Here is a 26608-nt window from a genome sequence, read left to right as displayed (position 1 = left end):
CGATCGAATTATCGGGTCATTCTCCTTCGCTGACGCTACTATCACATCTGCAGTGTATCTGGACATGTTGCAACTGTATGCCGTTCCTCAGCTGCTCCAGTATCACCCAGACGTCTTGTTTCAGCAAGACAGTGGACCACCTCATAGGGGTTTGGACGTCCGTGCCTATCTCGATATGACATTTCTTGGGCGATGGATTGGTCGCGATGGGCCAACGGTTTGGCCTCCACGCTCTCCTGACATAACCCCATTAGACTTCTTTTTATGGGGTTACGTCAAAGACGAGGTCTACCGATCACTTGTACCAGATCTTGAAACACTGCAGCAACGGATAACCACAGTCGTTGAATCGACCCCTGAAGTGATGTTGGCTAATGTGTGGTTGGAAATTGAGTATCGCCTAGATGTGCTACGTGCTACCAAGGGTGCTCATGTGGAAGTTTACTGATGAGTGAAAAAGACTTCGATAGTTCGTAAACAATTAGACACCAGTTTCATATTTGTATCTTACTTCTAGCCTGAGTTATCAATTTATAAAATCAGGGAGAGACTTTTCGGACACCCTGTATATGTTTAGAGCAGCCGTTCTCCTGGATAAGGATGTATCGGGACCGACTACATCACCATACAGACATCACCGTTACTGGCGTCACAAACAACGTGATTCATTCGACGAGCAGACACGTTTCCATTGATCCATCATCCAGTCACACTGATTGAGCGACAACTACAGTTGTAACTGGCGGGTGTGTCAACATGGGAACACTTGCGAGTCGTCTGCTGCAGAGCTCTAAATTTAACGTCGTGCGGTGAACGTTGTGCACCGAAACATTTTTACATGCAGAAGCATTGTAGTACGTCTTCATGTCTGCCATGAATCGCAGCCCATCGAACTTTCCAAAGCGGACACGCCTCAGATCTCTACGTTCTGTGAGGTTGCGTGGATATTGTCGCCTACTCATTATTTGACCGTCCTTAAATCACTTTCAATAGACTGCAGCACGAGAACAGCCGACCAGCTTCGCCGCTCCCGAGATGCGCCTTTCGAGGTACGGAGCCATATGAATCTGCCCTTCCTCAAATTCGCTTATATCAGTGTACTTCCCAATTTGCATCCCGTATAGTCACTCCACTGGTTCCCTGTTCGTATCTGCTCAGCCTAAATAATTTCCTTACAGCTTACCGTGGGCGCAAGGCCTCCAGACAGTATTTAGTTCCGCGGTAGACGGTGTTCGTAATATCAGTGTATACAATGATGTAACACACGAAGAACAATGCAACATGGCGTTGTTCGGACATAAAAACCATCACCATCATTATGTATATCAGAAAACGTTTTGGGAAAGCCCGAGCATTGGATTTTGAACGCTGTTGGCAGTATTACAGCTGGCGGCCACAAGCGTTAGGGTTAGCCACTTCTGCTGATGATGACACATGCGCAGAAATCTGTGAAGGGGATTCCCCCGTAACCAATAGTTGGAAATATCTTCTCATCGCGAAAATTCATTATTGCTATTTGCCTTTCACACGGCACTCCGATGATCGCGGCTCAGTAACTGGACGAAGGTAGTTAGTGACGTATACTGAGACAGTAGAATTCTGCGACGGCACAACAGCGCCAGGTGGAGTCGACGCCTTTGCTGAAACAACTCGGGTTGTCAGCTCCGTGGAGCAGTGATGCTTAGCATTAGGGCTAGTGTATATCGCACGTGGCCAGGGACACTGGTACGAACGTGCCAGCGCCGTTAGCTGAACCTTGGACACTCTAATACTGGCGCGAGTGTCAGGACATGGCACCCATTGGGTGATGGCCTCCCCTTGGCTGGTCCAGTTCGAAGCCCAGAACAATCAGCGCTTGCTGACAGCCAGGAGATCAGAGGCTTTACGTAAGTGGTCACACTGCTCATTGTAGCTGTGGTAAATTTACTACATATATGACTGATGGCTGTTGCAGAGACTTCGCTGCTCGAATGCACGGCGCCGCTATTGGCTGAGCCGGGAGCATTTATCCTTGCTCCGACCGGGTGTGCTATGACAAGAACTAGTATCCCATCACTAGGAAAACGTCACGCTCTGCTACACCGTGTACATCTTTTAGAAAACTAGTCTACCCTGCTGCAAACAACCAAAAGGTGTCCGTTTGAAGGCCTGTATGCAACATAGCGTGATTCCGACACGAGCGCAGACTTGTATGGGGGGGGATAAACGTAGCATTCAGATGTCCATGAGGTAAAAACTGAAACGTCTAGTATGGCGACGTTATTACCAACTGAGTCCAAATGTGATCAACGTTCTGCTAGACATGGCTGCCGAATGCCAAATACCGTTAAATATCTATAGAAGAATGAAGAATGTTTAAGGGCATCTTGTCTGTCGAATACCATGTTTGTGGAATGGTGCACCAAGTTCCTTGGTGGTCGCGACCTGGCACAAGGTGCTCCCATGTTACAAATGTCGCAATGGAGAAGTAACACCAACTCAAATGGAGACACTCGAGCACCCGCCCTATAGTTCTGATCTCTCCCCATGCGATTATCATACCTTCGATCCTTTAAAAAGGCCTTGAATGTTCGACGATTTCTATCGGACGAGGATATGCAGCACGCAGTTACAGACTTCTTCGGGCAAAAACACACGGTATCATTAACCTGGTGTGTCGGTGGGAAGACTGTAATTGCGTTTGCGTATTTGTGTGATTGGCATACCGATTTTAAATAGTACGACATTCGAACAGAACCCTTCTGGTCGTCCCTGATATGCTGGTGTCTAACTTGCGTAAGCTTGGCTAGTTCAGAAGCGGTGCCTGAAACTCATGCCACAATGATGGTGTTAATTTAGTGGTTTCAGCAACATGTTTTTAAGGTTCCCTAATATTGCAAACAATAAACAGTCTGATTCTTTACTTATTTTGCCTTATCCTCCCATTATTGTGTGAATCGATCAGGGTGTTCAAAGAAATTTAATTTCAACGTAAAATCAGAATCGTCGGCAGTGATAAAGAAAAACATACCACTCCTAAGCTTATAAGATGGAGGAGAAATCATCAAAAAGTTCTCAATATTTTGAAAACATTGACACGTGGAAAATTTCAAAATGACAGACTTAAGCAAACTCACAGGGAATTGAGGAAAGTAAAGAAGACGTATTATTTTTTTGGAAAAAATAAACTTGGCCATACTAGAATGAGATTTTCACTCTCCAGCGGAGTGTGCGCTGATATGAAACTTCCTGGCAGATTAAAACTGCCAGGAAGTTTCATATCAGCGCACACTCCGCTGCAGACTGAAAATCTCATTCTGGAAACATCCCCCAGGCTGTAGCTAAGCCATGTCTCCGCAATATCCTTTCTTTCAGGAGTGCTAGTTCTGCAAGGTTCGCAGGAGAGCTTCTGTAAAGTTTGGAAGGTAGGAGACGAGGTACTGGCAGAAGCAAAGCTGTGAGTACCGGGCGTGAGTCGTACTTCGGTAGCTCAGATGGTAGAGCACTTGCCCGCGAAAGGCAATGGTCCCGAGTTCGAGTCTCGGTCGGGCACACAGTTTTAATCTGCCAGGAAGTTTCATGGCCATACTAATTTATTGATAAACGAAACGAAGTTTACTTGGATTTTAACAAGGAAGGATCTATCTGAAACCTTGGCGCCCTATTACAAGGCCAGAAGAATCCAAAAACAGTGCTGCGTTAGAGTTTTCCATTCCTTGATAGGACATCCAAGTGCGCATGAGGACTGTGGCGTTAGAAAAGCGCACAATTTCAAGCAATCATTTTATTTATGAAGCCCTTACTCTGCGTGTGTAACAGTCACTTCTTACTTTTTATTATCAGTTCATCGACTAACCCGTTTACACGTACTCCGCACTATACACTGAATACTTTTCGATAGAAGCTACATAGAGTGACTTTAACTGTTTATAAATAAAAGATACCGCTCTGCGAGCGTTTATTTCGTGTAGTTGCTCTCCACGTTGGTCTATCCTACGGAAGCCCCTTCATCTCTGTGTAACTAAATCAACACACAAACAATCGACGAGTTGTAGTCGAGTCTTCGTCCATGTTATGTAGCTGAAGTCTTCGTAGGCTCTTTCCGATGCCACAGAAAAAGTGTAAATTTCTGTTACATGTTCGTTTCATATTCTGCAGTACAAAATTTAATAATTACTTGCGTAAATCAGAAATTTTGCGCATTACCAGCTATAATACAGAGAACATCGTATCTCCAATTATTTGTTCGCATATTTGGATCGGCCTGTGGTACCGCTCGCAGGTGGGTTACTAACTGCGCAGCGCTACTGTACAGAACAGCGGTTTCTTTTCCTGCGACAGCGTCCTGTTTACGAGCCAAGGAAGCACACAGAGGCTGGCGGCCGCTTTTACGACTTGTAGCTAACGAAACGGGCTCGCTTCAGGCGCTAGCTGGAGGCATGCTGCGCAGAGAAGCCGCTACTGTCCCTGGCGCTGCTGTAGATGTCTTTTTTAGGCCAGTGGGCTTCTTCTTTCTATCTTCTGTGGGTCTACATGGAACGTAATCGCATGGCTGACTCCGAAAAAAAGAAGCACACAAATTTAACTTCATTTTACACTGTGCAGGTACATAATGTTACCACCCGTCAGAACGATGCATAAACACTTTTTGCAGCACGGAGGGCTGCGAGACAAGCAGAAAGGGAATCAATGAGGATCCGTAAGGTACCGATAAGGATATGGAGGTAGGCCAGCTTAAGTGCCGTGGCCCGCTACTCTAGGTTTCGCAGTGAAGTATCTATGGCACGAACAGCTGGATCGAGGTCCCACATGTTCTCTGTTGGGTTTATATATTGGGAGCGGGGCGTCATCCTGATGCTTTTTGAACCACGCACGTTAACTGCGAGCTGAATGACACGATGCTTGTCTTGATGTTGGATGCTATCGTGCCGAGGGGAAACAAAATGAAACTAGTGATGCACCAAACCCTTAAGGATAGATGCATGCTTGCGTTGATCAATTGTGCCTTCCAGAATGAAGAGGGTACCGAGGGAATGCCACGAAACCGTTCCCCAGGCCATAAAGCTCTCTCCATATTTGCTTTCAGACGTTTTACATTGTACACTCCACAGGCCATATGGGCAATACACCATAACACATGATTCATCCGAAAAAGACATATGTCGCCACTGAATGGGAATTCAATTACGGTCTTCGTCATCGATGAACAGCATTCACCATGGGTGCATGAAACAGATGCCAACAGTAAAGGCCCATAAGCAGCAATCTTCGATTAACTGTCGTTGAGGAGAAACTGTTGGCAGCCTCTTGGTTCATCTGGACGGTGAGTTGCCCAGCAGTTACAGCGGAGGCAACCACAGTTCACCGCTGTCAGCTAGGCCCATAGCGCACCACAGTTGTTTTAACGACGAATTACAATAGCCCCATTTTTCCATGCTCGATATACTTTATTCATGGTGGCATCCGAACGGTTTACAAACTTAACCTTTACGGAAATACTGATGTCCTTGGCCCGAAAGCCATGAACGCGGCCTTTTGGACGTCAGATAAATCGCCCTGTTACCTCATAACGTCAATGACTGTACTGTTTTCCGCGACTCCCGACGCACTTTGTGTATCCTCCAGTGCTACTGCTGCCACCTGTTGTCTATGAGTGGTTACTGCATATTGACGATGAAAATAGGCGGAGGTCATATTAATGTGACAGACCGTGCATTACACCATGATCGATTTTGAGCTTCATGGCTGGAAGTAACTGATCCATACTCATCGAATCGATGTTCCGTTTGTTCATCTTTCATGTCGAATTAACATCAGCTGTCCTACTATAACATGGATACATATTGCGCTCCATGCGGACTTATTCTACAGCCGGCCACACCCAGTGCAATTCTATGACTGATGCTGTAGGTTTCTGGTCTGACAGTGCGCGTTATTAAAGGAAGGACAGTTTCCAGATTTGTTTTACAGCTACATAAATTGTATTTATGCATGGTTGCAACTGGGGATATTCAGCCGCCAAACAATTATTAAAATTCACAGTGAAACCGTTTCGCTGTCATTCATTTTGCACATTTCGCAATTAGTTTCGGTCAATGGCTATTAGCTTGCGCAACCTAAAACTAATAAATGAAACCATTAGAGGTTCCACAGTTTACACGGAAGTAGGAGGTTAAATAGTACTTCACTTACTAACACAAACGGCAGCAAAGTTATACATAATTTGAACAAAAGTAATTTGCTCATTTAAGCCCATCATAGCACGTGTAACAATAATAACGGTGTACGATAATTTTCGCCAAGAAGCATGTTCACATCGACAACTTGTAACACACTGGCAGGTGTAACAGTCAAGGATACAGTCAAAGACAATGCCATGTCAAAGATGAACTTAAACTACATGATAGCAATCGCAGTATCAATTTACAAAGAGGTGCATTACAATCTTTGGTTCCCAATAAACACTGTGCGTTAGTGAGCTAGATCGTAAAATTCCTCATACACAAACGTAATACACCAAGAAATGCCACACCGACAACATTTTTCATCTAAAACACAGTGTAACTGAAGAAAATACATCAGCTTAAACCATAGAAAACCACTGCATGACATCAATACACCAGGTAAAACAACACTGGCAAAATATTGTATATTTCAAAATATCGTAATAGCCGAAAAATTAGTCGACTAGGACCTATTACTGGGCTGGGATGTTGTTATGTTAACAGATAAAAAACACCTCAATACGGATATGATTTTCAATGGGTTACACAAGATGAAGTGTATTGTAGGAACAAAGTCGTATATATATATATATATGTGTGTGTGTGTGTGTGTGTGTGTGTGTGTGTGTACATTTCTGCATTTTTCGGAAATGGCTCTGAGCACTATGGGACTTAACAGCTGAGGTCATCAGTCTCGTAGAACTACTTAAACCTGAATAACCTAAGGACATCACACACATACATGCCCTAGGCAGAATTTGAACCCGCGGTCGCGCGGTTCCAGACTGAAGCGCCTAGAACCGCTCGGCCACACGAGACGGATTTTTCGGAAAGGATGGAAGTCTTTGGTGTCGGATGGTCTCTCTTGTAGTTGTTTCAAAAGATGTGCAAAATTAGGTATCTTAGGATTATATATGTAACATACATCTGGCCCTCATCTGACTGAATAGCATAGGTTCTATTGTAATTTTTTGTTGTTTACTTCACATCCAGTTTTGCTTTTGGTTAGGCATGATCCCTCAGATCCATTCCCAACTCAGTACACCCCCTAGGTTCCCATGTCTTGTATGGTTTTATTTGGTAAGGTCTTGGCTGGGCGATCTTAGACGGGTCTGTAATTTTGATATATAACACTTTGCCTATTCACCTTTCCCCCCTCTGTTCCTAGCTGTTAAGAGTATGTATAAAATTAAGTCATTTATGTCACCGTTTATGGTGTAAGTGTACTCGACTGTTTAACCCCATAGTTTTATGAGCTGATTGTCTCCCTCACTACTAACCGTTCTTCGTGGGGAAAAAATTAGCACTGTTCCCTCCTGCTGTTTAGGAAGCTTCTCTCTCCCACAACCATCACCATACCGCCTTACCTACACCTCCCACTGGATATTTGGAATTAGCAGTGCAATATAGTTTTAATCTCTGTTCACATTCTTCATCAAAAAATTTCTACTCTTTAGGAAAGTCTCCCAGCCGCCCCCATCCGCTCCGTCACATCATCCACTGAGTATGTGGTATCATAAGTGCAATAAAATTTTAATTTCTATGTTCAAGATGAATGCATGTTACTGTTATATTATATTTTGGAAAAGGATACTGCATGAGGTTCGCTTTCTTTTTATTCACACTGTACATCAAATTTTTACGATGCATAATTTTGTTAGTTGATGTTTTCTTGCTAGTATAAGCTATTTTTGTTTTTATCTGTTAACATGACAACATCCCAGCCCAGTAATAGGTCCAATCTGACTTATTTTTCGGCTAATATACGATGTTTGGTAATATACAAAATTTCGCCAGTGTTGCTTTACCTGGTGTGTTGATGTCATGCAATGGTTTTAACTGATTTATCTTCGTCAGTTGGAGGTTTTTTAGATTACAAAGGTCACCAGTGTGTCATTTCTTGATGTATTGCGTTTGTGTATGTGGGATCTCATCATCTAGCTCACTAACGCACCGTGTTTACTGGGAACCAAAGATTATAATGTACCTCTTAGTAAACTGATACTGCAATTGCTATAATTTAATATAGTTTAATCTCTGGCATGGCATTGTCCCTGACTGTATTCTTAACTGTTTGACCTGCTCACATCTGTCAGTGTGATGATAGTTGTCGTTGTGGACTTGCTTCTTGATGAGAATTCTCGTACACAGCTATTATTGCGAGAATTTTTTTACGTACTATGGTGGGCTTAAAAGAACAAATTACTTTTGCTCAAACTATGGTATAGGTTTCCTTCTGTTTATGCCATTAAGTGAAGTACTTTTTAATGTATTTTGCTGTAAACTGTATAATCCCTATGGTTTGATTTATTCGTTTTATTCTAAACTCGATAACGGTCATTGACCGAAACTAATAGCGAAGTGCGCAAAATAAATAACAGCTGAAGGTTTCATCACGAATTCCACGAGTATATAAATTGTGGCTCGGGTACCACTGAATACACATTTTGTTACCTATGCAAGTGGAACACTTATTTCTTAGTCGTTGTAAATAATGCACGAGCAACCGAATTCTTTCTTTCCTGATGGGAACCTGTCTTCTGCAGGAACTGTCCAATATTTGATGCTATACCCTACAACAGAGACGATGGTGCTTGAATAGACAGCACTGGACACGGTTGCTCACAAGACAGTTTCTACACGTTTCAAGATTGATTTCCACATCAGCAACGCCAGCAATTCAACGGATTACTAACGTTTAGGACCGCAGAGAGATCACAATAATCAGCAATGTAATCCAAAGATGCTGCCAAAGATGGTCAAATAGGAGAGTCGCTTGTAAGTGGTGAGCGTATTAAAAGACCTTTAATATTTATGTGCAGTACACATAATACTGCATGTACAGGGTGGCTCGAATTAAACTTTCTCTACTTGAAAGGATGCCCATGAATATTGTGGGTGCAGATGAGTCATGTTGAAGGTAAGTAAAGAATGAACCATTGAGAGAAACACATTTAATTTACAGATGAGAAGTTTTGATAACTGCGTATCATGTTTAGGCTCTAGGTTACAAACGTTGCTCAGAGTGACAACCATTTGCATCCACGACAGCCTAAAACCCTGCTGGAGATTACACTGCCCCAGACAACGGTGAACCGTGGAATGTTCCGCTATCGTCACACGGCACGTGCACTGCTTGAAGATTGGACATGGGGTTCAGAGTTCTCAGCCACTGCAACTGTACTTCTTCCACAATATGTGGTTGTATTGGCAGTAGGCCTCTCCCAGAACCAACTCCCAAATTTTCAAGCAATTCGAACTTCCGAATCATGTTCTTCAGTCCCCTTGCCACAAGAGAACATTCCGTAGTCCTTTCATGCGTCGATACTGTTGCACTATTGCTGTTATTTTGATAAAACAGGATCACGAGTAAAGCATTGCCGAGACCCATGTAGACTGTCTGCAACTGGAATGCACACTAAAGGTTGTGTTTCAACCCCCTTTTCGCCGTACCAGTACCAGCGCTTAACGCAAATCACAACACTAACAATACTAACAGCGCAAACCCTGAACCCCACTGTTTGAACTTAATCCCTAGAATTTGTGTATGCATACGGTAAACAGCTCTACTTATACACTGTTATAGTGGCAATAAAATATATGCAAACACCTACCTCAAGAATCAGTCTGTCTATTAGTGAAATCCGTATCATGATCCGTACAGCAGCTCCTGAGATTATCCTTCACATACAGACAGTAAAACACTACAGGGGACTCTAATTTAGAGATATGTGGAGATATTGCTCTATAATATAAGGTTATTTGCTCTCTCACTGTGGCGTTATTATCGCCACTCTTTTTTTTTAAGGAGGTGGGGGAGGTCGGGGAAGGCAGAGCGATCAGGGGTCGTAACCCAAGGCCTGGTCGCAGTGTCTCCCCCCCCCCCCCCTCTCCCGTCCGTCAAGGAATCAGGGATGGGAAGGGGAAATCTTTTGTGGGAATTATTATTTATTAATTTATTTTTATTTATTGTTTTTAATAATTCTTAATGTGGTTTTATTTTATACCACAAGAAAAATAAATGTATCTAGCACCGCATCGTGCTCCGAGAAAAAAGAAAACAATATCTCGGCACGTTCCTACACCGAGGTAATGTATATGGGCAAAAAGAAAAAAAAAGTGCTTCATACAGGATGCAGAAGTGTATGTCGCTACTCCCCTTACGCTTCATCATCCAGCTACGTCTTCACGTATATCATCTTGTTCCACCGAGAATCGAACTTAGTCATGTCAGATCACTCAATGGGTAACTTCTCCTACCTGTTGATGATCCAGCTGCGTGGAGGGTCGCGTAGGGCTCTCCCTAAGTAATTAGAAAAGTACTGTCTGTATTTTGGGTTCCGTACGATCTTGTAATGACGTTCTTGTAGGTAGTTACAAAAGTCTAATACACTCCTGGAAATGGAAAAAAGAACACATTGACACCGGTGTGTCAGACCCACCATACTTGCTCCGGACACTGCGAGAGGGCTGTACAAGCAATGATCACACGCACGGCACAGCGGACACACCAGGAACCGCGGTGTTGGCCGTCGAATGGCGCTAGCTGCGCAGCATTTGTGCACCGCCGCCGTCAGTGTCAGCCAGTTTGCCGTGGCATACGGAGCTCCATCGCAGTCTTTTACACTGGTAGCATGCCGCGACAGCGTGGACGTGAACCGTATGTGCAGTTGACGGACTTTGAGCGAGGGCGTATAGTGGGCATGCGGGAGGCCGGGTGGACGTACCGCCGAATTGCTCAACACGTGGGGCGTGAGGTCTCCACAGTACATCGATGTTGTCGCCAGTGGTCGGCGGAAGGTGCACGTGCCCGTCGACCTGGGACCGGACCGCAGCGACGCACGGATGCACGCCAAGACCGTAGGATCCTACGCAGTGCCGTAGGGGACCGAACCGCCACTTCCCAGCAAATTAGGGACACTGTTGCTCCTGGGGTATCGGCGAGGACCATTCGCAAACGTCTCCATGAAGCTGGGCTACGGTCCCGCACACCGTTAGGCTGTCTTCCGCTCACGCCCCAACATCGTGCAGCCCGCCTCCAGTGGTGTCGCGACAGGCGTGAATAGAGGGACGAATGGAGACGTGTCGTCTTCAGCGATGAGAGTCGCTTCTGCCTTGGTGCCAATGATGGTCGTATGCGTGTTTGGCGCCATGCAGGTGAGCGCCACAATCAGGACTGCATACGACCGAGGCACACAGGGCCAACAGCCGGCATCATGGTGTGGGGAGCGATCTCCTACACTGGCCGTTCACCTCTGGTGATCGTCGAGGGGATGCTGAATATTGCACGGTACATCCAAACCGTCATCGAACCCATCGTTCTACCATTCCTAGACCGGCAAGGGAACTTGCTGTTCCAACAGGACAATGCACGTCCACATGTATCCCGTGCCACCCAACGTGCTCTAGAAGGTGTAAGTCAACTACCCTGGCGAGCAAGATCTCCGGATCTGTCCCCCATTGAGCATGTTTGCGACTGGATGAAGCGTTGTCTCACGCGGTCTGCACGTCCAGCACGAACGCTGGTCCAACTGAGGCACCAGGTGGAAATGGCATGGCAAGCCGTTCCACAGGACTACATCCAGCATCTCTACGATCGTCTCCATGGGAGAATAGCGGCCTGCATTGCTGCGAAAGGTGGATATACACTGTATTAGTGCCGACATTGTGCATGCTCTGTTGCCTGTGTCTATGTGCCTGTGGTTCTGTCAGTGTGATCATGTGATGTATCTGACCCCAGGAATGTGTCAATAAAGTTTCCCCTTCCTGGGACAATGAATTCACGGTGCTCTTATTTCAATTTACAGGAGTGTACATCTTTAGGTCCATCATGAAACAAGTAGGGTACCGCATGCGTACGGATCTACGTGACTGCGTTGGTCTTAGCGCGCGGGAAATACTGTTGATTCGGAAATAGTAGAAACCGAGGTGTAATGTGTTCCGGAGTCACTTGTAGGAAATACGACAAAATTTGTCGCACCAAGCGCCATACGTCTTCTCCCGCTCCACATGTGAGACGGTGTTCGTCCGTGTCTGGTATCCCGCAGTCTACGCACAGAGGCGATTCCACCATGTCGATCTTGAGGAGCCGTGATCGGATGATCTGTTTACCATTGACTGTGATGTACCTTGTGGATCGGACGGTTGTGTCCAGTGGTACCGCGTGAATTGTCTTCCACACCACCCTCCAATTAACCTGAGGGCTTATGGTCTCCACGATGTTTGGTAGGCGCCTCTGCTGTAGGACATGATATATATCCCGCGCCGACGCCTGTTTCGTCGGTGGTGCTGCGATACGGTCATAGCTGTGTTCAATGTAAAATTTCCCGAAGTAGTAGAAGGGTGGGGGTATGTCTTGCGTCGTCAGTGGGGGCATAATGGAGGGCGGAGCTAAGGACTCCAACAGCAAACCTGTCAAACTTTCCGGGTGGTGACGCCACAGCTTGATGTGTGAGCTAACATAGAGGGCCACAGCTCTGTCGTGGACATGGACTAGACCAAGACCTCCCCTTTCTGGGGGAAGGGTCAGTGACTCATAACTGACTTTAAAGAGCATGCCTGTACTGACGTAGGCTCCGAATGCCGCTAATAGACGTCGAGCCATCAGTAACGGTATTGGGAGAACACGCGCTATGTGTGGAAGGCGTGATGCGAGGTAAACATTGACGAAGTGTGTCCTTTGGAGAAGGTCGAGGGTCCACAGACGAAGGTTGAAGATCTGGACCCAAATTTGTTGTAATAAGCGGCGGTAGTTAAAAGCCGCAGTGCGCCGTATGTCGTCGTGAAACTCTATTCCGAGACATTTGACAGTGAAACGAAGCTGAAGGGGTTCGACACACGCTGGGGTCAACCCGTCTCCTATGGCCATGGCGACCGATTTGGCGACGTTGAGACAGCTTCCGGAAGCCACACCGTACTTGGTAATCAATGCTAGTGCTTTGCTGACATTGTCGCGATTGCGGAAGACGAGAACCAGGTCATCTGCATATGCTGTACAGCGAAATGTGACGTCACGTATGGTAAGACCGGCGAGGCGTTGACGGAGGCCACAGAGGAGCGGTTCCAGTGCCAGAGCATATAGTGACGTCGACAAGGGGCAGCCTTCACGCACGAAGCGGAAAATCCGGAGGGACTGCGAGAGACGACCGTTAACGAGCACTTTGGAAGTCGCCCCTCGGAGGAGGCGCATCACGACGTCTGTGAATTGCTGTGGGTACTGCATGTGCTGGAGAACGGACGTTAGGTACGCGTGATCCACTCGATCGAAAGCCTGGCTAAAATCTAGTGATGCTAGCGCTCCCGGGATGCGGCGTGCCCTGGCTAGGGCTATTTAAGTCACGGTATCGACACAGTGCTGTGTGGATGTTGTTGATACCCCCTAGGGAAGTCTGACCTGGCGAGATGACGTAAGGTAGGGTCGGTCGTAGATAGTTTGCTAATAGTCATGTGAATATCTTCATGTCACAGTTGACGATTGTTAGCGGGCGGTAATCTTATATTCGAGCCCCACCTTTAGGTTTGTGAACCGGTATAATTATTCCTTCTACGAAGGTCGCAGGGAGCGGCACCGCGGGGGACATAAGCTCCCGACAGATGTCTGTTAACTTGGGAACCAGTAAATGCTTCAAAGTTCTGTAAAACTCCCCAGGGAGCCCGTCGGCGCCAGGAGACATATTCGCCGCTCCTTTACCGATGGCCTCGATAAGTTCGTCTTTTGTAATGTCGTTCAATAATTCAGTTTGTAAATCCTGTGGGACAATGCCGTAAATCAGTTGTGAGACTGCTGTCACCGTCGTCGGGTCGGAACATTGAGCAGAATAAAGTCGTGCGTAATGGTCGAAGAAGACTGCAGCAATATCGCGTTGTGTGGTGTGATGACGGCCGTCCTCAGTGGTGATGGCAATGCATCAGCGCCCGTCTTCGCAGTGTACATTCTCGGATGACGTGGTACATGGTTGGTCGTTTCGTTGCGAGTGTGTCTTGTGTTCGTGCTCGGACGATCGTCCCTTCGAGGTGTCAGCGCATATGGGCTATGATCTGTGCTTTCGCACGCTGAACTGTCAACTGTCGTTCCGGTGTGGGTGGCAAGGAGGCGCATTCGTGAAGGACGGTGAAATAAAAATCAAGGGTCTGCCGCCTCCAAGCAGCAGTCTCACGACCATACGTAATAAAGGTTCGCCGTAGGGCCGGCTTGGCGCAGGTTAACCACCAACTAATCGACGTAGAATACGTTGGGAGGCAGCGGACGCACAAACTCCACGTGTCTTCGATGGCGCGTCGACAATCCGGAGAAGCGAGATGAGCAAGGTTTAATTTCCAGGGATGTCGGTTGCGGCACACCCGTTGGCGACGAAGGGTGACGGCACATATATAGGCCTCGTGACCAGAAAAGGCTACTGGCCACACCTCCGCGTCACTCACCGTTGCCGCGAGAGAACGGGAGATGCGACTAGACGAGTGACTCGTGACATGGGTGTATAACAGTCTATTTCCTCGGACATGTTCCCATGTATCTACCAGCTGGAGATCGCCGATGAGTGTCCCAAGTTCGGGGCACAGTGAATGGCGTGGCAGCTGATCTCTAGGTTCTTAGGTGCAATTGAAATCGCCCCCTAATTTCAAGTGATCGTGCCTGCCCTAAGAAAGCTGTGCTATTCCTTCTGCGAAGAAGAGCGATCGGTCACGAAGGCGATTCGTTCCGGAAGGGGTGTACACATTGATAAACCTGACGCCTTGCAACGTTACGGCCATTCCTCTAGCGTCGGGGAGATATCGGACTTCGTCCGCCTCGAGGCTCTCTCTGAGGAGAATGGCGACACCACTGTTAGTAGGCGAGGCGTGGGACACATGAGCTGCATAACCATACATACCCGGGAAATCGGCGACGAAGACTTCTTGGAGAAAGACAATGTCAACGTCTACTGCATTGAGCATGTCTTGGAGCAGCGACAATTTCGTACGTGTCCTAATGGTGTAAATGTTGATGGTCGTTAAGCGATAGGTCTGTAGACCGTCTCCTGCGGTGGGGGCCGCCGTCAGTGTCGCCGTAAAAGGTGGCGCCTGTGACCTGCTGGTCGCGTCGGCGCCGTCATCTGTTGCTACTCGGGAGGGGCCGAGGTGTGGGAGGAGAGACTCTTCTCCTCATCCACCACAGCGGCCGAAGTATCGTCTTCAATGTCATCCGCCCAAGGTCCGTCAGTTAATGGTGGCTGCGGTAGAACACTTGTGGGCAGAGTGACTAAGGGTGAATCCGCAGTTGTTTCCGGTTGTGTACCAAAGGCGGGCGCTGTGCTGGCCATCCGTTTGTCCGAGAGAGCGGAATCGGGTTTGTCAAAATCAGACAAAGTGACAGGTGAGAGCGATCTCGTGTCATCCATTTTCCTCGTCGTTTCGTCGGCCGTCCGTTCGTCAACTGGAGAAGACGTCCGCTGGAGGCAATCGTCGGAGGGTGTGCGACGTCGCTTTTTATGTTTTCTCGGTGACATTTGTTTGTGGACGTGGGTTTCTGTGTCCGAAAGAGGTTGGGGTTCCCGTATAGTATCCCCCTCAGGTAGAAAGGCAGTGGTCGGTACAACCCTAGCGTCGAGTTGCATTCTCTCGTGCGAACCTTCATGTGGAGTCTATGGGCGGCGTTCTTTAACCTCTGCAGACACCGTAATGGTGTTGGTCAATCCAGGACCGGCGACAGGTGCGCATTCTAACGCTTCCTCTCTTCCGGGGGGGGGGGGGGGCGATCGTGTCACCTCTGCGTAATTGAGGGGGAGGGTTGTGAGCGTAGGAGGTGGTGTCGTGTCATGCAATGGAAGTTGTGTAGCCCGACGTTGAATACACGCCGAGCGCACATGACCCTCCTGGCCGCAACCAGAACAAGTACGAGGTTGGCCGTCGTACATTATTATTGCTCGACAGCCACCTATGACGAAGTAGTACGGCACGTGTTTCTTTCTACATCTACATCTACATGACTACTCTGCAATTCACATTTAAGTGCTTGGCAGAGGGTTCATCGAACCACAATCATACTATCTCTCTACTATTCCACTCCCGAACAGCGAGCGGGAAAAACGAACACCTAAACCTTTCTGTTCGAGCTCTGATTTCTCTTACTTTATTTTGATGATCATTCCTACCTATGTAGGTTGGGCTCAACAAAATATTTTCGCATTCGGAAGAGAAAGTTGGTGACTGAAATTTCGTAAAAAGGTCTCGGCGCGACGAAAAACGTCTATGCTGTAATGACTTCCATCCCAACTCGTGTATCATATCTGTCACACTCTCTCCCCTATAACGTGATAATACAAAACGAGCTGCCCTTTTTTGCACCCTTTCGATGTCCTCCGTCAATCCCACCTGGTAAGGATCCCACACCGCGCAGCAATATTCTAACAGAGGACGAACGAGTGTAGTATAAGCTGTCTCTTTAGTGGACTTGTTGCATCTTCTAAGTGTCCTGCCAATGAAACGCAACCTTTGGCTCGCCTTCCCGACAATATTGTCTATGTGGTCCTTCCAACTGAAGTTGTTCGTAATTTTAACACCCAGGTACTTAGTTGAATTGACAGCCTTGAGAATTGTACTATTTTTCGAGTAATCGAATTCCAACGGATTTCTTTTGGAACTCATGTGGATCATCTCACACTTTTCGTTTTTTAGCGTCAACTGCCACCTGACACACCATACAGCAATCTTTTCTAAATCGCTTTGCAACTGATACTGGTCTTCGGATGACCTTACAACACGGTAAGTTACAGCATCATCTGCGAACAGTCTAAGAGATCTGCTCAGATTGTCACCTAGGTCATTTATATAGATCAGGAGCAGTAGAGGTCTCAGGACGCTTCCCTGGGGAACACCTGATATCACTTCAGTTTTACTCGATGATTTGCCGTCTATTACTACGAACTCCGACCTTCCTGACAGGAAATCACGAATCCAGTCGCACAACTGAGACGATACCCCATAGCTCCGCAGCTTGATTATAAGTCGCTTATGAGGAACGGTGTCAAAAGCTTTCCGGAAATCTAGAAATACGGAATCAGCTTGAGATCCCCTGTCGATAGCGGCCATTACTTCGTGCGAATGAAGAGCTAGCTGTGTTGTACAAGAGCGATGTTTTCTGAAGCCATGCTGATTACGTGTGAATACATCGTTCCCTTCGGGGTGATTCATAATGTTTGAATACCGTATATGCTCCAAAACCCTACTGCAAACCGACGTCAATGATATAGGTCTGTAGTTAAATGGATTACTCCTACTACCCTTCTTGAACACTGGTGCGACCTGCGCAATTTTCCAATCTGTAGGTACAGATCTATCGGTGAGCGAGCGGTTGTATATGAGTGCTAAGTAGGGAGCTATAGAATCAGCGTAATCTGAAAGGAACCTAATCGGTATACAATCTGGACCTGACGACTTACCCGTATCAAGCGATTTGAGTTGCTTCGCAACCCCTAAGGTATCTACTTCTAAGAAACTCATGCTAGCAGATGTTCGTGTTTCAAATTCTGGAATATTCCATTCGTCTTCCCTGGTGAAGGAATTTCGGAAAACTGCGTTCAATAACTCCGCTTTAGCGGCACAGTCGTCGATAACAGTACCATCGGCACTGCGCAGCGAAGGTATTGACTGCGTCTTGCCGCTTGTGTACTTTACATACGACCAGAATTTCTTCGGATTTTCTACCAAATTTCGAGACAATGTTTCGTTGTGGAACCTATTAAAGGCATCTCGAAGTACGTGCCAAATTTCGCGCGTCTGTAAATTTTACCCCATCTTCGGGATTTCGCGTTCTTCTGAACTTCGCATGCTTTTTCCGTTGCCTCTGCTACAGCGTTCAGACCTTTTTTGTGTACCACGGGGGATCCGTTCCATCTCTTACCAATTTATGAGGTATGAATATCTCAATTGCTGTTGCTACTATACCTTTGAATTTGAGCTACATCTCGTCTACATTCGCATAGTCAGTTCGGAAGGAATGGAAATTGTCTTTTAGGAAGGCTTCTAGTGGCACTTTATCCGCTTTTTTAAATAAAATTATTTTGCGTTTGTTTCTGATGGATTTGGAAGAAATGGTATTGAGCCTAGCTACAACGATCTTGTGATCACTAATCCATGTATCAGTCATGATGCTCTCTATCAGCTCTGGATTGTTTGTGGCTAAGAGGTCAAGTGTGTTTTCACAACCATTTACAATTCGCGTGGGTTCGTGGACTAACTGCTCGAAATAATTTTCGGAGAGAGCATTTAGGACAATCTCGGAAGACGTTTTCTGTCTACCACCGGTTTTGAACAAGTATTTTTGCCAACATACCGAGGGTAGGTTGAAGTCCCCACCAACTGTAACCGTATGAGTGGGGTATTTATTTGTTACGAGACTCAAACTTTCTCTGAACTGTTCCGCAACTGTATCATCGGAGTCTGGGGGTCGGTAGAAGGAGCCAATTATTAATTCGGCTGTTAAGTATAACCTCCACCCATACCAATTCGCACGGAGTATCTACTTCGACTTCACTACAAGATAAACCACTACTGACAGACACCAGCACTCCACCACCAATTGTGCCTAATCTATCTTTCCTGAACACCGTCTGAGACTTCGTAAAAATTTCTGCAGAACCTATTTCAGGCTTTAGCCAGCTTTCTGTACCTATAACGATATCAGCTTCTGTGCTTTCTATTAGCGCTTGAAGCTCAGGGACTTTTCCAGCGCAACTACAACAATTTACAACTATAATTCCGACTGTTCCTTGATCCAAGCACGTCCTGTAATTGCCAAGCACCCTTTGACATTGCAGCCCATCCCGCACTTTCCCGAGGCCTTCTAACCTAAAAAACCGCCCAGTCCACGCCACACAGCCTCCGCTACCCGTGTAGCCGCCAGCTGAGTGTAGTGAACTCCTGACCTATTCAGCGGAACCCGAAACCCCACCACCCTATGGCGCAAGTCAAGGAATCTGCAGCCAATACGGTCGCAAAACCGTCTGAGCCTCTGATTCAGACCCTCCACCCGGCTCTGCACCAAAGGTCCGCAGTCGGTTGTGTCTACGATGTTGCAGATGGTGAGCTCTGCCTTCATCTCGTAAGCAAGACCGGCAGCCTTCACCAAATCAGATAGCTGCTGGAATCCAGAGAGAATTTCCTCAGATCCAAAGCGACACACGTCATTAGTGCCGACATGTGCCACCACCTGCAGCTGGCTGCACCCTGTGCTCTTCATGGCATCCGGAAGGACCCTTTCCACATCAGGAATGACTCCTCCCGGAATGCACACGGAGTGCACACTGGATTTCTTCCCCTCCTTAGCCGCCGTATCCCTAAGGGGCCCCATTACGCGCCTAACATTGGAGCTCCAAACTACCAGTAAGCCCACCCTCTGCGACTGCCCGGACCTTGAAGGCTGAGAATGATCCTCTGAAACAGGGCAGGGAGCTGCATCTGGCTCAGCCAGAGACAGTGCCTGAAACCGGTTTGTCAGACGCACCGGGGAGGCTTTCTGATCAGCCTCCGGGGACGCCTTTCTTTAATTCAATTTTCACTTGACAGACGCCGTTGAGGACCTGGTACGTCTCGAAGGTGTTCCAGTTTTCGGCCACGTGGTTAATTACCGTCCCATAAGGGCGGAAAGCTGAGGTAACGACGTCCGGTGGTACTTCGAAAGGGAGTTCCAAGACCCTTAGTGTGCGTAATCCTAGTCCAGCATGGTCAACAGTAACCCCTCCGATGTGACCATCGAAGTGTTTGAACTTGAGAGTGTTGGCGCATCTGTTCACAACTGCTTGACATAACTCGTCATCGACCATCTTGACGTAAACGAAGCTATTTGTGATGGATAGGTGGATACCGATGATGTGCTGTGTTGGTATTTGAACTTCGTCACGTATGAATCGTTCAACTTCAAAGGTTCGTGGTCGTGCGTAGTCGGGCTGGAAGCTGATCTTGATGGTAGCTTTTCTGTACGAATGAGCCATGGCGACTCAGTGTTAACGGACGCGAGTATTAGCTGCGGCGAGGAAGTAAACAAACTACGCCCGCTCGCGACTTTGCGGACGGGACGTAAACAAGACATCCTCGCCGCTCACCGGCCGAAAGCAGACTGAACTGCTTAAACCTAACTAACCTAAGGACATCACACAACACCCAGCCATCACGAGGCAGAGAAAATCCCTGACCCTGCAGGGAATAGAACCCGGGAACACGGGCGTGGGAAGCGAGAACGCTACCGCACGACCACGAGATGCGGGCACAAGCAAACGTAACGGAAGGGTTTTGGAGGCACTTAATTCCTAGGAGAATAAACAGGCCTCGTTTCAGAAACAAGTATCTCACACAGGTATTCCAGATGTGTAAGGATTTCGAAGAAAATTACTCTTGAACTGAATGAGATGGCGCTATGATTAAAACACAGGACTCGCGTTTGGGAGGAATGGGGTTCAAAATTCGAATCGGTCGTTTGTAATGAGGATAGGTTTTCTTAAAGCAAATTAAGCAAGTACTGGGAAAGCTCTCTGACGTTTCCTTCCTTATTTTGATCAAGAAAGCAAGTGTTCTGCCTCTTATGATCTGGCTGTCAAATGTTAAACCCTGAGCTCTTTCTTCGTTTGTCGATGATAATGAGAACGAAATGGCATCGGAATGTACAGCGATAATGGTATAAGTTTATTTTTAAGAACCAGTCTTTATGTTAGGCATGATGTATAGGAACGTTATGAATATTCAGAGCAAGGTAGAAGGATAGAATCTGTAGTGTAGGTTGTTTAAAGGTTGCTATATGTATCATGCGTATTTACAGCTGAAAACATTATGAGTTTCCAGAATGAGATTTTCACTCTGCAGCGGAGTGTGCGCTGATATGAAACTTCCTGGCAGATTGAAACTGTGAGCCCGACCGAGACTCGAACTCGGGACCTTTGCCTTTCGCGGGCAAGTGCTCTACCATCTGACCTACCGAAGCACGACTCACGCCCGGTACTCACAGCTTTACTTCTGCCCGCGAAAGACATAGGTCCCGAGTTCGAGTCTCGGTCGGGCACACAGTTTTAATCTGCCAGGAAGTTTCATTATGAGTTTGTTGATCCTTGATCGGAATGGAGGTACAATGCTAAACTAACCATCTACCCATCGAGAATTAGATTTCTGTTTCCTTTAATGACGTGAAATTAAACCCAAGCAGCACTGTGGTTTCAAAATTACGTAAAGCAAATCCTTGAATTAACAAAAACTCTTCCTGCTCACAGATCATTTGTTATCTTCAAGTTGTAACAGGGAATACTCTCAACAGTGTGTGTACTGTTTTTTCAATCGAGGTGTTACGTTTGAGATATAGTCCTGATCGTCATATGTCAGTATTAGTTTCATGTATCATCTCGAGATCAGTTTTATTTGCATCTTGTTAGCAATACGTTAAATGATATGTCCTAGTGTATGTCAATGAGATGAAAAAATAATGAAATAACAATTTATGTTACAGATTATAACTGCAGTAATGGAAAATAAATCATTGCAAAAGCACTTTGACATATCGTGAGCCTGTTTTGCTTGTAACACTAATGTGTAAACTGTATTACTATCAACGGAGTAAAGTACAGCTTGTGACAACACTGCAATAAGAATAGCCCACAGGCTGTAAATCCTACTGCTATTCATGGACTGTTAACTTTGAAACCATTGCTACTGGAAAGTTGCCCACATAAATAACACATGTAGAGTAATAGCATGACAGATAAGATAAGAAAAAGAATGTGACACACATTTATAGACAGGAACAGATTATCCGTAAAGGAGACCAAGGAAGACACTAGTGCCAAGACCATTGCTGTAAATGTTGAAGTATCAGAAACGAGTAGTGTGAAATACATTGCAGTGGATTACACTGTCTTTGAAAAAGTACAAAAAGACGGTTGGTTTGATGAAGTCAATAAACTAATCAAATTCTGGCAATTAAACACCATATTTTGAATTTTGCTCTGCACGATATTTCCCTTTAATGCGGTCCGCCAAGAATTCTTCTCCCGGCCAAATTCTTTATTTCAGAGCAACAGTTGCATCTGACTCCTCAATCATTTGCTGGATGTATTCTAATATCTGTATTCTCCTACAGTTTTATTTTCCCATCAATGTATCCCAGTAGGCTTGTTATGGAGATGAGGGGGTTCTCAATTGGGAATATTTGGGAGGGTACCTCCCGTTTAGGTATTTGCCTGATAAACAGGGAAAAACCTATTTACATCTACTTATATTTATTTCTGCGATCATTTTGCCATTACTCGCAGTCAAAAATTAAAATGAGCAGACACCGGAGCCAGATGGCACAGTAGTTAAGAGACTGAAGAAATGAAGCCCAGTGTCTTTCTGGCCATCCTGATTGCAGTACACCGTGCTTGAAATGAGGAAGGTCAATGCGTTGAAGATCAAATTTGAAGGTCATTTTCCTATATCTACAATTTTAAGATGTATAGTGTTAGGTCTCCAGTGCTCCCAAATTGTACCTGAAGTAGAAATCTTACTGTGCTCTCATCCGGCTACAGAGCACGGTACACTGCTCCGCTTTATTACTCGAGACCACTTACACCGGTACCGCTGCCCGCAGTTCCTCCCACAGGCGGATGGGCCTACAGGGGACCAGAGTTGGCAGGAAGACCTCTGGGTAACGGATTCGGAGGGGTGGTGCGTGACTTGCGGGGCTCCTGTTCCGTCGTCAGCCAGTCCTCGCATCCGCCGCTGCGCTGCGGTCTCCCAGAGGGCAGTCACGCACTTCCGCACAGGAACAGCGCGCCGCCACGGGTGTTCACCCCGTCACGAGACCCGCTGAAACAGCGGGCTCTGTAATTTTGTAGCAATTCTGCATTACAGTACAACACATAGGTCCTCAAACTCAGCCCCGACCTAGGCCCTCGAAGACCTCATTCTCAGCAAAAATTAATTTGATCATTTTATGTAACGATCGATAATGGTTATCCAAGTTAAATAATGGAGTTGTTTTATCAAACGTACAGTAGTTCAAGAAACCTTCGTGTTCCAATATGGTGCATGAATTAAGTCCCAAAGCACGCAGGTGCTGACCACTGTGTATATTAACAAACTATCAGTTTAATACGTCATGTCTGGAAGATACTGACACTAATTGTTTATAGAAGAATGGGACAATTGTTGCAGTCCGACCTCGAAGAAGTTCACTTTGGTTCAGAAGAAATTAGGAACACACGAAAAGAAATCGACCCTTATACTTTTCTATGAAAATAGGTCGAGGAAAGACAAACTTCCTATCATTATAACATCTGCAGATTTAGAGAATGCTTTTGACAATGTTGACTGGAACACACTTTTCAAAATACTGAAGGCAGCATTGACAAAACAAAGCCTTCGAAAATTATGCAGAAAACAGACAACTGTTTATAAGACGTGATGCAAATGAAAATAATTGTCGTTTCAAAGGAGTGAGACAGTGTTGTAACTTGTCCCCGATATTACTCATTCTGTACACTGAGCAAACGAGAGTCCAAACCAAAGGAGAAATCTCGGAAAAGAATAAACATCCAGGGGAAGAAATAAAAACTTGGAGATTTCCGACAACATTGTTATTGTCTTCGAGGCGTCAAAGAACTTGGAAGGGCATTGAATGGAATAGTGTCTTGAAAAGAGGTTATAACACGAATAAAAACAAGATTAAAACAAGAGTATTGGATTGTAGCTCAACTAACAAATGCGATGCACAGGGAAATTTAATATGGGAAAAAGCAGAAGAAATAAAAAATCAGGAACAACATGGACAGAAGGAATGAAGAGATTTCCTGAGGAGAAAATGAGGGAATAGTGCAAAAAAACGAAACAACAACAAAGGAAGATGAAGAACACAAGTTGTTAACGTGACCCTAATTGGTCAGTATGATACGAGATCTGGCAAGTGACGTAGTCGAATTACAGAGGCAGTAGCAGGAAAACAAATTCGGAGGAAGAGGAACTTTTTAATATCGATATATATTTAAGCCTTAACAAGATGTTTTGCTTCTCCATGAACCATGGACCTTGCCGTTGGTGGGGAGGCTTGCGTGCCTCAGCGACACAGGTGGCCGTACCGTAGGTGCAACCACAACGGAGGGGTATCTGTTGACAGGCCAGACAAATGTGTGGTTCCTGCAGAGGACTTGGAAGGGCAGTTGAATGGAATGGACAGTGTCTTGAGAGGAGGATATAAGTTGAACATCAACAAAAGCAAAACGAGGAATATGGAATGTAGTAGAATTAAGTCGGGTTATGCTGAGGGAATTAGATTAGGAAATGAGACACTTAAAGTAGTAAAGGAGTTTTGCTATTTGGGGAGCAAAATAACTGACGATTGTCGAAATAGAGAGGATATAAAATGTAGACTGATAATGGCAAGTAGAGCTTATCTGAAGAAGAGGAATTTGTTAACATCGAGTATAGATTTAAGTGCCAGGAAGTCTTTTCTGAAAGTATTTGTATGGAGTGTAGCCATGTATGGAAGTGAGACATGGACGATAAATAGTTTGGACAAGAAGAGAATAGAAGCTTTCGAAATGTGGTGGTACAGAATGCTGAAGATAAGATGGGTAGATCGCATAACTAATGAGGAAGTATTGAATAGGACTGGGGAAAAGAGAAGATTGTGGCACAACTTGACCAGAAGAAGGGATCGGTTGATAGGACATGTTCTGAGGCATCAAGGGATCACCAATTTAGTATTGGAGGGCAGCATGGAGGGTAAAAATCGTAGAGGGAGACGAAGAGATGAATACACTAAGCAGATTCAGAAGGACGTAGGTTGCAGTAGGTACTGGGAGATGATAAGCTTGCACGGGATAGAGTAGCATGGAGAGCTGCATCAAACCAGTCTCAGGACTTAAGACCACAACAACAACAACAACAACGTAGGACGGACGGAACAAGGACATAAAAGGCATGCTAGCACTCGCGAAAAACGCATTCCTGGCCAAGAGTCGTCTGCCAGTATCACACATTGGTCTCAAGGCAGAAAATTATGGGAGTACACGTTCGGAGTGTGTGGTAGTGAAACATGAACTGTGGGAATATCAGAACAGCAGAGATCGAAGCATTTGAGATGTGCAGCTACAGAAGAACGTTGAAAAATAGGTGGACAGATATGTTAGAGAATGTGGAGATTCTCCGCAGAATCAGCGGTTGCAGTAGGTACTGGGAGATGATAAGCTTGCACGGGATTGAGTAGCGTGGAGAGCTGCATCAAACTAGTCTCAGGACTGAAGACAACAACAACGACAACAACGGGAGAGACAGCCACTGAATTCTAAATCAAGGCACAAAGCTGAAGCATGAACCTGGAAGCAATGCACCACGCTAATTAAAGTTACAGTGTAATTATCAGAGATCCTACCTCAACAGGAGAGACAATAAGAACACCAAACGCAGAGATGTCGTCACTGCTCCGAAATAACCCTTCCTCGGTTAAATTAGCCCAGGGAAATATGAGAGTTCCCAAACATGCTCACGGGGAACATCTTGTGAGATGTCATCTGACTAATAAATCTCGGTGTTGTCTGAAGCACGAGTGGTACAGCAAACGGCTTCCTCCACTTGTATCCCTCAGAATGTCGAAGAACGGATGATGTGGCAAACAGTTTCCTCCACTTGGAGCCCTCAGAGTGTCCCCGCGTAAGCTGGCTTCCCACATCCTCTTGGAAAGGTGCCCAGTGTGTTAAAGGGACAAGTCGGCAATGAACAACAGAATTCGCAACACGCGGGTCCACGGGCAACGCCCATGCTGAATTCAAATTATCGCTTCCCGCGCGTCTCACCGTGACCTGTGTCCTCGCCGCACCTCACCACGGCCGCCTGATACCAAATCCCTTGTCTCATCGCTTCACAAGCCGTACAGACATCGCTCCCAAGATAAGCCTGTACGGGGAATGGGACCGATTCGCGTAACATCTCATGTAGAATTGTAGAAGTACACCGACAATAATTTCATACATGCATCCAAATCTAAGCGAAGTAACAATTACAGTTCAAAATATGAACTGGTCGAAACGTGTGAGTGACGTGACAAGGCCACTAGGTCACAAAACAGAATAAGATAGTTTAAGAAGAATGTCCGGAAATCCAAAGCCAAGTAATTGTATGCAACAGCAAAGTTCTGCAGTACGGTAATACAGCAGTTATAACAATATTTCTCATTTCATATTGTTCCCAGTTGAAATTGAGCTGTCACCTAGTTTCTAGGATAGACACTGTTTTCACATTATTACGTATTACATATTGTATGAGGATAACATGATTTCTTATTATTTTGACAAAGTTTCAGCTTTAAATATTTGTAAGCCGTCTAACATCCTGCGTGGTGTCGGTTTGTTCTAAGTCGTGTCTCCCTACCACTATCGCGCAACGACGCTCTGAGCCGCCGGCTGTAAAGTGTC

Source organism: Schistocerca gregaria, chromosome 2, assembly GCF_023897955.1.
Source record: "Schistocerca gregaria isolate iqSchGreg1 chromosome 2, iqSchGreg1.2, whole genome shotgun sequence".
NCBI classification, from domain to species: domain Eukaryota; kingdom Metazoa; phylum Arthropoda; class Insecta; order Orthoptera; family Acrididae; genus Schistocerca; species Schistocerca gregaria.
Note: the sequence above shows the minus strand (reverse complement) of the source record.